This window comes from Temnothorax nylanderi, unplaced genomic scaffold (genome assembly GCF_030848795.1).
Source record: "Temnothorax nylanderi isolate EJ_2023f unplaced genomic scaffold, tnyl_v1.0 TNYL_tig0381_pilon, whole genome shotgun sequence".
In the NCBI taxonomy this organism is placed as follows: Eukaryota; Metazoa; Arthropoda; class Insecta; order Hymenoptera; family Formicidae; genus Temnothorax; species Temnothorax nylanderi.
The window spans coordinates 32,722-46,682 of NW_027249443.1; the positions used below are offsets into that span (position 1 = coordinate 32,722).

General features: G+C 32.4%; 1 long non-coding RNA gene across 1 annotated transcript; it reads right to left on the reverse strand.

Moving 5' to 3' along the window:
• Window positions 1-5,394: 5,394 nt before the first annotated feature.
• On the reverse strand, window positions 5,395-13,264 carry LOC139782016 (uncharacterized). The gene is made up of 2 exons (XR_011720768.1): window positions 10,283-13,264; window positions 5,395-10,007 (listed from the first exon to the last, which is right to left on the reverse strand). It is a non-coding gene; the product is annotated as an uncharacterized lncRNA (long non-coding RNA).
• Window positions 13,265-13,961: the final 697 nt, after the last annotated feature.

The following is a 13,961-nucleotide window of genomic DNA, read 5'->3' on the forward strand; positions in this document are numbered from 1 at the left end:
CTCCGAGTTAAAGTTAAGACTACCCCTTTCCCTTGACAGTTAATAAACAGCAGTAAAATGAATGTAATACGAAATCTAGTCATGCGCCTGCGCACAAGCCTGCATCGTATCACTTTCGTTTTACGGCTGTTTATTAACTGTCAAGGGAAAGGGGTAGACTTAACCTCAACTTGGAGTATTTTCGAAGTGTGCTGAAATGATCTGTAGTGTTATTTTAAGCAAATATCTTTTTATTTGAAAATACTACGGAAAAATTTACAACGTGTCATTTCTCGCTTCTTTCTCACAATCCAACATGGCCGCGAGAGTACCCAGGAGCCTTATGCCCGTATCAGACTACGGATTGGGATTGAGATTGGATTGAAATTTGACCAATCAGAGCAAAGTTTACTAAACTTGAGATCAGTTTTCTCTGTTCTGATTGATTAAATTTCAATCCAATCTCAATCCCAATCCTTCCTTTCTTTATGTTTTTTAATTTTAGTTGAAATGGGTCTGTTCGCGTTGCTTGCACTTTTTGCACTCAGCATCTTCGCTTTCTCTCTCTCCAACGGCTGAATATATATTTATCTCATTTCAAGTGCAAAAATGTTTGGGGATTTCAAGCAACGCGAACAAACCTAAATGATTTATTTTATGTTTTAACTTAATATTTAGACCAAATATTTATCATTATATTATGATATGTATTAAAATATAAATGACGGAAGAATCTGAATCTGTATTTTTATCAATAAAATCCTGTTTCAATCAGTTGCATTTGATTTTTATTTATATTTCTCTGCGATGAAAAATGTACGATAATTTGGAGTTAATACGGTAATTTTAAAGCTTGAGTACGATAACTTAGCGTTCACAGGTTGGCAACGCTTGGATACTTGGCTCTAATATTTTTCGTGATAGGGTGAAAGACCCAATTACTGACAGTGTCCATATTACTGTCAATCAAAATTAAAATACTTTTTAAAATATGAAAACTATATCTTATATTATTTTATTAATTTTTAATAAAATCTTCAAGAAATCTGGTTATTATTATAACAATAAACTGAAACTAAAAGCCAATCCACTAATTAAAAAAAAAAACTTAAAGTCCGAGAAACTCATTTTTCTGCTGAGTTACGTCCATTTTTATTAGTAGAGTAGATGTAAGTAGCTGCAAAGATTATCGATTATAGGCAAAATTTGAATAGTAAGTCTCACGGTAACACATTTTTCTGATAAAATAATGTTGAAATTAAAGAAAAAATATATATATATGGAATAAATTATTAATTTTTATAATATAATTATTCATGTCAGTAATATGTTCACTTTTTCGTGTTTTTCCTAATACTGTCAACAGTATTATGGACATAAATCCTAATACTGTCAACAGTATTATGGACATAAATCATGAAATGAACATAATACTGGCAGCTTGGTGAATGACAGAATAACCTCTAAACTTCTATGTCGACTTTGTTTTGATGGATAAGAGCGTAAACACGGATCATCGGAATACCTATCATTCTCACATATTAGATACCTATTATTCTCTTAAAATTTGCTTGACACACCTGGTGAGGTTAATGTAAGTATACTTAGGTATATACTTAGGTGAAACGAATATTCCCTCCGTTGTGCAAACCTTCGGCCGGCAGCAGTCGGGAATAAAAAGTTTGGTTAGAAAAACTACCAGTAATGTGTTCATCTGGTTGCCAGAATTAGGAACATAAAATTTAGAGGTTACCAGTATTAGGTGCAATTGAGCTTGGTCATTATTATATTAATTAAAAATTAAGAATCAATTTTATTTAAACTTTCTAATTTTATTTATAAAGTTTATAATTGGAGCAATCCGAAAAAAATATTTTAAAAAGATAAAGTATCATTGCTTGTATATATATATTAAATCAAATGTTACTGAATGCTTAATATGCCAGTAATTGGGTCTTTCACCCTATCCACAATTCTAAAGGGGTATTTCATCCTCTTAACGTGTAAGAGTACGTATAAGAAATACATTCTTATTTTGGTCTAAATCGGGGGTGAAGCATTTACAACTCTTTTCTTGTAAGAGTTCTGTCATCTTAACCCTCGACCTGCATACGTTTTATTGGGACCTTCACAATGCATACATGGGTCTGTCGCGTTCAACGTTATTTTCGCTTCCTCATAGAGGAAGCTTTGTTTTCGTGGAAAAAATTTTTTTTAGTTGCCGCTACCAATGTGTTCAGAATGTTATAAAACGTCGAAAAATTGCATTAAAAAAAATGTCCGCGCGCGCGCGCGCGCGCGTGTGTGTGTACGGATTTGATGTCCGTGATTGCTCTAACTTCCGCAAATTTTGAGATATCGGACTGAATTTTTTTTAATCGATAGAGTATCATGTGTAAGGAAGACTGGTATTGAATTTAGCGATGATCGGTAAAGGGGTTCTTTTTTAATTAATTTTTGGACAAATATAAATTCTTTAAGATTTGGTTGATTAGACCCAGCTTTATACGCGATTAAAGGTCCATATGCGAAGTTCATATATGGACCATGTAGCCTGAACTCCCACAGTCAACATCGATTCGACATTGCGTCGATTGTAAAACCCCACTTGTGTTACTACGCTAACTCTCTATCAATTCATAAAAAGATTAAATTTAAAATTTAAAAAACGTGTGCAAATTAGAAACTTGCACATTGCTTCCTCATCATTACAGATCGCTACCATTGCTCCGATTTTATTTCGCTCATAAAGCTTCCTCTATGAGGAAGCCAAACTAATAAATACTAATAATTATGCATCGAATTTCTACCTTAAAGTATTTTAAAAAATCTGAAAAAATTCCCAAAACATCTGTCTACATTGGAGTTACAATTTTATAGTCATTTTGATAAATATCGTTTATTTAATATTTTATTTTTAATAAACTTTGGATAAGAATAAAGGAGATGGTTTTCCTTAAAAATTTGTAATTTTTTTTTCTATGTAATATAAAAAAAATATTTTTAAGGTTTTTTACTTCAGAGGTAAGTGTTCAAGAAAAAAATAGTGCAGATTGATATCTTCAAAAAAGTTAAATTATTTAGGAGAATCAAAATGGTACTTTTTAAGTAAATCGTTGATAAATGAAAAATTAAAGATAAAATGATATATAATATGGCATATATGACATTTTTTAATAATTTATTGTAAAATTTATGTAATAGATATAATATGTAGAATAAATGTAATATAATATGTTGAAAAAAATTCGTCCGCCGAGCTTCGGCCGCCGTCCGAAATTCCATTTTTGGGGAATAACTAAACTGGAGAAGCAATTATTTGTCAAAATATTTTAAAGGGACGTTGTTTTAATCAAAAACACTATTTATCATAAATAATTGCAACATTGTTACTTACAGATAAAGACTATGCGTCGAGTGTATACCTGGATCTGAGACGTCCGTGCGAGATTTGACTTGCTCGGCATTCAGAGATATGTTTATCTTTCGAAGCGATTTAGGTCTTTGGATTCCTTCCCTTACCTATTGTTTTAGAGGAGGGAGCCAGGCAAGCTTGTCGATTTTACGAGCAGACGTTGTTTAACACGGACGCCGTAGACCCACGTATGCAGGTAGAAGGTTAAAGAATAAATGTTACACATAAAAAATCCAACTAACATTATAAGAAACAGCATGATCTGCAACGAAAATTATAGTAGGTACACTGACCGGCAGGAATGCCTGGACATTTTGATATATATATGACATACATGTATATATGTATATGTATATGTATATGTATATGTATATGTATATGTATATGTATATGTATATGTATATGTATATGTATATGTATATGTATATGTATATGTATATGTATATGTATTATATCCAGGCATTCCTGCCGGTAGAGTGTACAACAGAAAAGAAAGAATAAAAGAAAGATACATACAAATATTTATTTATGAATAAATATAGACGTAAACCTTCAAAGGCAAAGAGATGGCATTTGATAAATAATGTCGAGTAGGCTACACCAGCAATAAAAAAGTTCGTCATCGGAATCTCTTACAATTAGTTTTCACCAATATGCAAACATTGATGCAAAGATGTACTTTGTGGTGGATTGCATTGCACAGTGGTTAAACAAGACTGCAAGGAACAGACACGCGCCGCAACGCACACACACATGCGCGCGCACACACTCCCATCTACTCCCTCGTCCCTTCTTTCTATCTTATCCTCTTTTCTTTCTCTTTCTTTTCTCACATTTTTTAAGAAAATTAGTCGCTTTTAATAATTATAATATCATGCTACATCAACAATAATTGTATTAATAAAGACAATAAAGTACATTACTTATATATATTATACTTATATATTTATAAGACGATATAATTAATTCTATAAATAAATGCATGTAGCTTAGCAGGACAAAACGCAATAGTGGAAAGATCGAATTACAAAGCTATCAAACGATCATGGAATCTCATTAATGATTATACGAACGGTATAATATGTATAACACGATTGAAATCATATTCATTAACTACATTCTAACTGCAATAAAAAAGACAACTCATGGATGTGAAATGGAATGAGTATAAATGTTTCTCTAAAAGGTATTTAATAAAAATATTTTATTATAATGAAAATTGCTACATAAAATTGTATAAATCGCGTATGATGTTGGATTTACAGAGAAACACATTGCATGTAACAGTAAACCGATGTAAACCCATTTATCAAATCCTATGACGCGTTATAAAAAGAAGATAAAGTTGTTGAAAAAAAAATATCATAGTATATCGCTACATAGTTATATATATGTAAGCCTTACGACATAAAGTTATATGCAAGCCTTACGACACCCATACTGTCACATTAGGTACGTGTAAAATATGTTGGTGTCAAGACGCATATATACATATAAATTTCGCTTAAAGAGACATTATACTGAATATGTACATGTATTATAGATTGCGTAACATCGTTAACTAAACTGATTGCCGATCAAACCAAATAATGGATCTAAAGTAAAGAATGTTTATTTATTACGTACTAACCTAATAATGTAATAAAATAGAGATTATTTAAGTTAATTATTTAAGAAAATCATTCATGGAATTCTCCGTTTCGTTTTCCCAGTCCTGAATTGCGCTAATCCGTATATATTTTTTAATTAAGTTATTTTAATAAAACTCTTTTCTACTGTGTCTCATCTTATCATATAAAATCCATTTTTACAGTTTCTAAATAATTGGAAATATTTTTAACATTAAGACATAACGTTTATGTTTTATTGATATTTTTTCACATTTATAGAATTCAGACTATTAGCATTAGAATTAAGAGTATATATACATAAAGTGTTGAAAAAAGGTATCAAATTTTAGGAATATGTAGTATTCGTGAAAACAAACCGAAAAGTCTTAATAAGCATTAGTCCAAAAACCATTTATTTCTGAGTTAGCATTTTTTACAGCATGAGATGTTCGATGTGCCCTCCATTCATTTTAACACACAATTCGGCACGCTTTCTCACTGAAGATCGAACACGGTAAAAAATTCCAGGTTTATTTCGTATTTGTTGACAAGAGTCAACATTTTTCAATTTTCTGTATCAGTTTATCCAATGTGTCAACTGATGTGGCGTAAACTAGAGTTCCTATAATAAGAGTTAAGCCAATGTGGTGACGATTTTTGATTGGTCCCGCGTGTCCCGCCATATGTTTCAGCTAAGTTAGTGGGAGTGAGACAAGCTATAAGTGGGAGAGAGACAAAGCTATCATGGTCACCATATGCTTCAGCCAAGAAGTTAGTGGGAGTGAGACAAAGCTATAACGGTGTTCTAACTCTTATTATAGGAACTCTAACGTAAACCATGATCTTCAAATGTCTCCTTAAATAAAAGTTTAATGCCCTTTTTCATCAATGTCGTTTAACTTGAACTTTATAGTTCAATTCACTCTTTGTCTCTTTGTAACAGTCTCCCTTAGAAACAGACAAAGAGTGAATTGAACTAAAGGTTCAAGTTAAACGACGTTGGTGAAAACGGGCATAACAGATTTAAATCTGGTGAGCGAGATGACTATGCAACTATTTTTATTAATGAGAAACTTACCAAACGGTAAAAGATTTTTCGATTCAGTTTAATCCGCTTTACTTGCCCACGAGAAATGGTCCGCTCATTATCATATACCGTGTATATATGAATATTATTATACGGGGTGGGTCATTTTAATGTTCCCATCTAAATATCTTTTTTCCTACGCCTTTTATAAAAAATGTTTTGCATAAAAGTTGTTTGATTTTAAGAGCGACGTCAATTTATTCACAGATGGTGTCACTTTTGAGAAATTCACTAATCATCACTTTTCTTAAATGGAAATCGATTTTCTTTTTTTAATAAAAGTTGTCTTGTCGAGACAAATCTAACCATATGTATTAGTTTAGGGTCTACTTGATTTTTCCATGAGTTATACAATTTTTTAGTTTTAGAATATTGTTCCGTAAACATGTTGAGAGGTAGGGGAGACCGGGGCTAGTTGGTACATGGGGCAAGTTGGTACACAGCAATTATTTTAAAAGTGACAAAAGATAATATTGCATAAAAAATATAGTATTTTCGAAAAACATTGCGATAATATTTCAATTGGTTATTTTAGGCTGAGTAGCGTATTTTCACAAACAGATAATATTTTTAGTTTTGTGTAGCCAAAAGTAAAATAAATCAGTGATGTATTAAATGTTATATTTATAAATCTGGTCATTATATCATAATTCTAACTGTGTCTTTAAAATGTTTACTTTAAACTTTACGTCTAGTTATGTTAATGTCTTAAAACATTTTTTTTGTTTAAACAATAATCAAAATATCTAAATATAGCAGGTCGGGGCTGGTTGTGACGGGGTAAGTTGTTACTCCTGTTCTACTTATAATTTCGACCAACTCCGTCGATGTAACAGATAATTTCGGCATAACAGCGGCAGATATTTTAATCTTATGTAAGATTTCACCGTTAATGTCTCTTATTACGTATCAGAACCAGTCAATACAGAACATCAGTTAAATTATATTTATATTATAATTTTGCACTCAACAATGTAAGTGTAATATAACATATATTGTTACATGTTGTTATTTCTCTTTATTCTTTCACAACTTAATTCAGTAACAACTTACCCCGTATATCGGGCTAGTTGTTACAAATGTCATCACTTTATATTTGTTATTGGTGCAACAAAATTAATTATACTATTTAGTTAAAAAAATAATTTTTGTGTTGTATAAGCATGCGGCTATTGAAAAATTCTTTTGCGGGTTATATTCCAATTATTAGTTACGTGTAAAAAAATCTTGAAAAAAGTGTACCAACTAGCCCTGGTCTCCCCTACCTGTAAAACAATATGATGTCTTCCTAGATGCACTTTCGTAGGTTGTTTTCTATCCTCAGCGCCTTTTTCCTCGTAAAATTTACATATCTGATCAGTTGACAACAAATATAATATTAAATATCATTTTCTTATTTCTGTGAAGTTGATGTTTTGGATTGTGATTCTAATTGTTTTTTTTTTAATTTATTATTTAGATGCTTTTTCAAAGTAAGACCCCTTAGGGCTTTTTAACTTCAGGATGCTTTTTAAAAGAGAGTCCCGTTGCTTCTCACTACAGATGTTTATAATTAGCGCAAATGCTCGAACAAGTTTCTATTGACAGTGGCACACTTTATCAAACGTAATCGAAAGCTCTTTTTTGGACTATCTACCTCTCAACATATTTGCGAAATACTAATATTTCAAAATAAAAATTGTGTAACTCATGGAAAAATGAAGAAAACCCTAAACTGTATAGTTATAAAATAACATGACTGTATTGCAATCAACATGTTATTAAATTATAGCACATAATTATATTACGTTGCATAATTACGAAAATATATTTATGTTATAAATAAAAGTTTCTCCAACGTAACGTAATTTATGTACTGTAGATAAACATTTTTTTACTTGAAAAAAATTGAGAAATTTTTAAAGTTTAATATCTTCTTATCATCTTATCATAATTCTATGTTAAGCGTCACAGATCTAATTACATTTTATTTTCACTCAGTACAATGTCAATCATAAACTCATTTTAATTTCCTAACTTATTTATTCCGCCTTCTATCTATTTAAAAGACAAAAGTATGAAAATAATAAAAGAAAAGTATTAATATACTTGCGATATAAACATTATATCATCACCCGAGGAATACATTTATTAGTTTATATTTAGTTTGTACAAAGCCATAAAGCAGAGAAAAGCAACAATGAGTATGCAATAAAAACAAAGATAGCGGATATAAAACAGCGTAATGGAAGCGAGGGGGAGGGGATTCGAGTTAAACCCGCCGTTCTAGTAGCTTATCCACGAAACTCTCATTCATATCCGGTATTATTATCCTGACGTATGATATCAATATATATATTTTAAAATCTTTTTTTAAGAGTTTACGCGTTGAAAATTCGAAATATTATTTCGTACATAATGCCGTTAATAGGTATTAAATGATTTTTTTTGTTCACTTGAAACATGTTTATATTTTTTTTCTTATGACACCTAATTTAAATGAAATAGACGAAACAATAAAAAAATGTAACGAAACAAAAGAATAACAGTATGATACACATATAGAATTAATATATCTGGCAATAATATAAAATGCTATTCAAACAAGAATACATAATGCTCGTGGATGGAATTGTGAATTCTCTTTACATTTCAAATTCTTGCGTGTATATTCATAATTTTGGTAAGAAGCACAAAGATAAAAAAAGTGATTTTATTTGCCATTGAGTGTTGTGTATTTACGCACGACAGCCCGTTCGGTTTAAATCGATTTAATTAACGAAAACCTATGAATCTAATTTATTCGCTTTAATTAGAGCATTTAACACGTAACATAAAAAAAGTTATTATCGAGTTACGTCCTGATTTTTTTAGATGGTCTATAAATATCGTCAGATCTTTCTTCCTTCGTTTTTAAAAGGTTACCACCTTAAGTTTCTGTTCGTTACAGTTATTGCACTTGATTATGTTTGTTATTTAATTTTTTAATATTTAAATAAGTTTTGATACTTGTAGAATTACAATCATGGCAAATAATATACATTGTATGAAATAGTGTTAGTGTAACATAGAAACACTGTGTAACAATTAATCTGTTTAGAAATGCTCTCTATTACAAATCTGTAACTGCATATTACATGCAATTACAGATATTCTATGAATATATGTGCAAGAGATAATAACATTTTATTTTAGATATACAGATGCCTTAACGGGTTGTGCGGATCCAAGTCTGACATTTGACCTCGAAATCGCGATCTACCGTTACACGTATACATCATCAAATACTGAGAAACGTTTCGAGTAGGAGTGTTGACTAATAGCACATGCTAGTTTAATTATAATTGCACGTTGTAAACTTGAATCTAAGAATGGTACAATACTTTATATTATAAACACTGCACAATAATTAATACAATTAATTATTAATTCCGACGGTGAAAAATAATCAATGCCAAGCATTACGGTAATCTCAGATTTCATCAGGCGATAATACTTTTATCCGACGTTGCGGACTACTCTGACGTTGACTGCTTTATACTTTATAAATATTTCATTCGGCCTTAAAATAGACAAACAGTTTGTCTTCGTACGTAGAGGTAGGACAAATTTGATCGCAAGTCCGACTTAATTTTTCGTCTCCACCCGAATTGTCCTTTTCCATAGAAATGTTCTTCTTTTCAGATTTCACTCATTTAAATAAACGACAGAAAGTTTTTGAAATACGATAATAATACGTTTGTATATTATCACAATAAAGAGTTAAGCTTGTGGCGACGTCGGCATCTCGAATATTCGTAGTCGACCGTGACTCGTGGTAGCGACGACGCTGTAACAATGATAACCGGTTTCTCGTACTATTCGCTCTTCCCCCTTCGATTTGCTGCCAACTCTGCAAGTCATCGATGGCGAAGGTAGTATTAAGCGCAAATAACCTCTGATCAGAACAAAAAAGAAAAAAATTGAATCTAGATGTTTTTGATTTGGCATATACCAATGATTATTACGATTGTCGCAGAACGCATCACGTCACGAGTGAGATAAAACGGACGGAGTAGGAACAGGACTAAGAGTAGGATTGAAAAAGATCCTGCGCGGTACGAAGCATGAGCTCTATGCTATTAATGTTTATTCAGTACGAGCGAATGAATAATGGGCTGCTAGTGAAATACGTCGGGACATAAATATTGTATCTGGAGCGCTATATATTACCTGTATCGAATATATTATCCAGCGCGTTCTCTGTTCTCTGCTCCGCTAGTTCCTATCTGATTGAGATTGTTGCCATGGGAATGGTCAGACTTGCTCATTTGTTTGCGTCGTGGCGGCCATTTTCTGGTCACCACTACCGACACGGTGTATGTTCGTTATGCAGTGAGCCTCACTCCTTGTCCTTGTTCGTCCCTTCGCTCGAACGCATAGACTTCTCTTTCATGCATAAAGTACGAATCCGTCTTTTTGTTTCTTCGCGAGCGATGCGCGGTGCGGTACGGTGCGGAGCGGTGCGGTATTACTTCCTCCTCCCGTTCCGCTTTCGGAATTATATACGCTTCGCCGACGTAACGCGATATAGCCCCTTATCGATTTACCTTCGAGTTACATGCGACAAAAGAGAAAGAATCGAAGATAGGGGGACTATCTCGTAAAAGATGTTCTGGTAATATATCATATTTCGATATTCGTCACAAAACAGGAATACGTGACTAACAGCCTTGCGACATCGATTGACCTATCGCAACTTGCTGGCGCAATCCACGGGAACATTAAACTAAATTACGAGATTGTACGCTCGTCGAGTCGAAGATTTCCCTTTGTATAGTGCATTGTGGAAATTGAGATAAATCGATCTATGCTCGAAACGGGAGAGATCACTCAAAAATTGGATGATCATTAAATTGGTGATATCAATGAAAATAATGAAGTCATATAATGTAGACATTAACGAGTTATTGTAATTTTACTATCGAATAATTTAATTTTATCGCAATTATCATTTCTTTAAAGACGCAACTCAACTTTCCTTTGTGATGACCGCGTTGCTTGAGTCTGATTAACGCAACATTTTTCGATTTGCGTCCAACAATTGATATACCTTGAAATATCCTTATTTTCTTGCAATTACACTATCGCTGCATTCTTTCTATTTATTTATTTCTGTCCGTCCTACATATCGATTTCTCCTATCTTCGCATATTCTCTAGCACGACGAAACGTAATCATTTGCAATCCCGCGTAGAACCGCTTTGAAACTTCCTCGAAGGAATTTATTAAACTTTGACTAAGTCGCTTTACAAAGTTTCACTGTTGGGAGAAGTTGCCGGGGCCGAGGCCGGGGCTGGAACAGGGGTAGAGGGATAGAATGAAAGTGGAAGGGCGGCTGATCGAGCAACGACGAGAAGAAGCGGTGAATGCGGGGTTGTCGAGGTAGAGAAGAAACCAACGATGGGAATGGAAGGCAAGGAAGGATAGTGATAGAAAGGTGAGAGAGAAAGAGAGAGGGGAGAAGGGAGGAGGAGAGGGGGAGAGAGAGAGAGCGAGAAAAGATGAAGGTGCTGCTGGTTGAAGCAGGAATAGAGGAAGAACAGGAGGAGGAGAAGGAGGAGGACTGGAGATGAAGGTGGAGGTGGTGAAGGGAGTGGAGAGGGGAAGAGGAGAAGGAGGAGGAGGATGAGAGAAGTTACTTTCTCGGAGAAATAAAAGTTAATAGAGTTCTCTACCTCCTCGTATTCCACCTCTTCCACTGCTTCACCATCGTACAACTTTCACGAAAGTTATTATATCTTAATTTACTATTGGGCATTATCTGGAATTTCTCCGATGTTTCCATTTTAATGCGTTGTAGGATATAAGCAGAAAGTATATCGTTCTTTCGTATAGTCTGAGAGAAACAAAAATGCTTTTATCATGCTGCTTTATTGTGCGCGACTAAGAGCATTATCGATTCTTATTTGAAAAACAAGGAATAGGAGCATAAAGAGAAGGTGGAAGAAAACCGATGTATCTGTTATACACTCGAATTAAGAATGTTTTGTACACAGTCCAAGAAACATTGATATTTAACTGTGAGAGGTAAACTGAGAGAGATGAGAAGTTACTTGGAAATTGATATCGCATTCGGCAAATGAATTTTATGTTCCAAAATCTCGAGCGTACTGATTCTTCGTTTACATATTAAGGAGATTACTTTATAATATTTATACACTCAACACATATAAATCCAACTCAAAACAATTGGTATTTTTTTAGAAAAACTCACACAGCTCGGATGACCTTGACCTTGACATATGTTATATAGGGTTAACTCGATATCATTATAAAATTACTAACTAGCGTGCAGTCTATTTCTGTTTAATTTTCTGATAAACAATCGAATTTGTATTTTAATAAGAGTTATATTTTATATTAGTAAAAGTTATACAAGAGTAATGTATTTTAAAATAATAGCTGCATCTTTATAATATTTATATATAGCTTGAGAGTGTTGAATAGAATAAAAACTTCGATAAATCGACTGTACGCGCAAAAATTATAGAAGAAAATTATAAGAGTATATGAGATTAAACTGACTAAAAACATAATAGATACTTGAACCTTCAATATATACATATTAAGGTTCAGTTCGACAGGGCTCACATATGTACTTCTGCCGTACGTGCGCAATCGCACACACGTTCACGGAAGTCCGTAAGCAGGATGCGTAAGTATCTGGGTTACGAGGTAAGTTATCGAGTTCCAAGCTGGCTAGGCAAGTCATAATACACACCACGCCACCATTCTCGACCGCTTCAGCTTGTTCCAATTAATTGTAATTAAATCGGGTTGCTTGCGCATTCGGCTGATAAAAAGTCATGAAATTTGCAAAACTTGTATTGAGATTATATAATTACAGGATCTCGATACATACTATTATGATTGTAATGCTCACCATGTATAAACTTGCATGTAATGCAATGGCGCGATAACACTTTTCTTTTTAACATACATACTGGAACACTGTATCTTGTATCATTATATCTTGTATAACATTGTTTAACAAAAAAAGCACAAGAACAAAGATAATTGTTTCTTATAGTTTTTTTGGGCGCTGAATATGATCCTGTTTACCAAAGTACTTTACACTGTTAAATATTAAAGAATGACATTTAAACCAATACCCTAAGTTAGATAACATTTTGTTATTTTTAACTACCATGTGTGTTGAAATTTATTATTTTAACATAGCATTATTTTAATACTGTGTAATATTTTAAAACAGTATTATATATTTTAACTGTATTGGCTTACAATTAGTTCAATTAACATTGTTTTAGTTAAATTAACGATTAGTTAACGATCGACATATTGAGTAGGAGCGGCAATGACCTATAGGAATGGTTAAAAATGACTCAAATTGAATATAATTTGAAATTACGAATTTAACAATATATTACGTCACAATTTTGAGAAATTTGTGGTTAAGTTGGAAAGAAGCTATTTTAGTATATTTTGGCGTATTATAACTATGGTATGACGTATTAAAGAAGTTGTATTGCATTAAAAGTTAAGTATGTAATTAGGTCTTTTAGTTCTTGAAAAGAATTTATTGTGTCGATTATAGTTAAAAAGATATTTATGATTAATATAGGGTCTATTGCGTCAAAGTTGCGACTTACGTAGGATATTAAGGACCTATTCTTTTAATTGTGTTAATAATTATCAGATTAGTATTCAGCAATCTGAAAAAGCTGCAAATTTGAATAATATAATAAAAAAATATTTAGTAGATATTTAATGGCCTATGTAAATTGAAATTTTGACGCCAATAGATACTATATTAATCATAAATATCTTTTTAACGTAATCGACACAACAAAGTTCCTTTTAAAAACTGAAAATTTGAACAACTTAATTA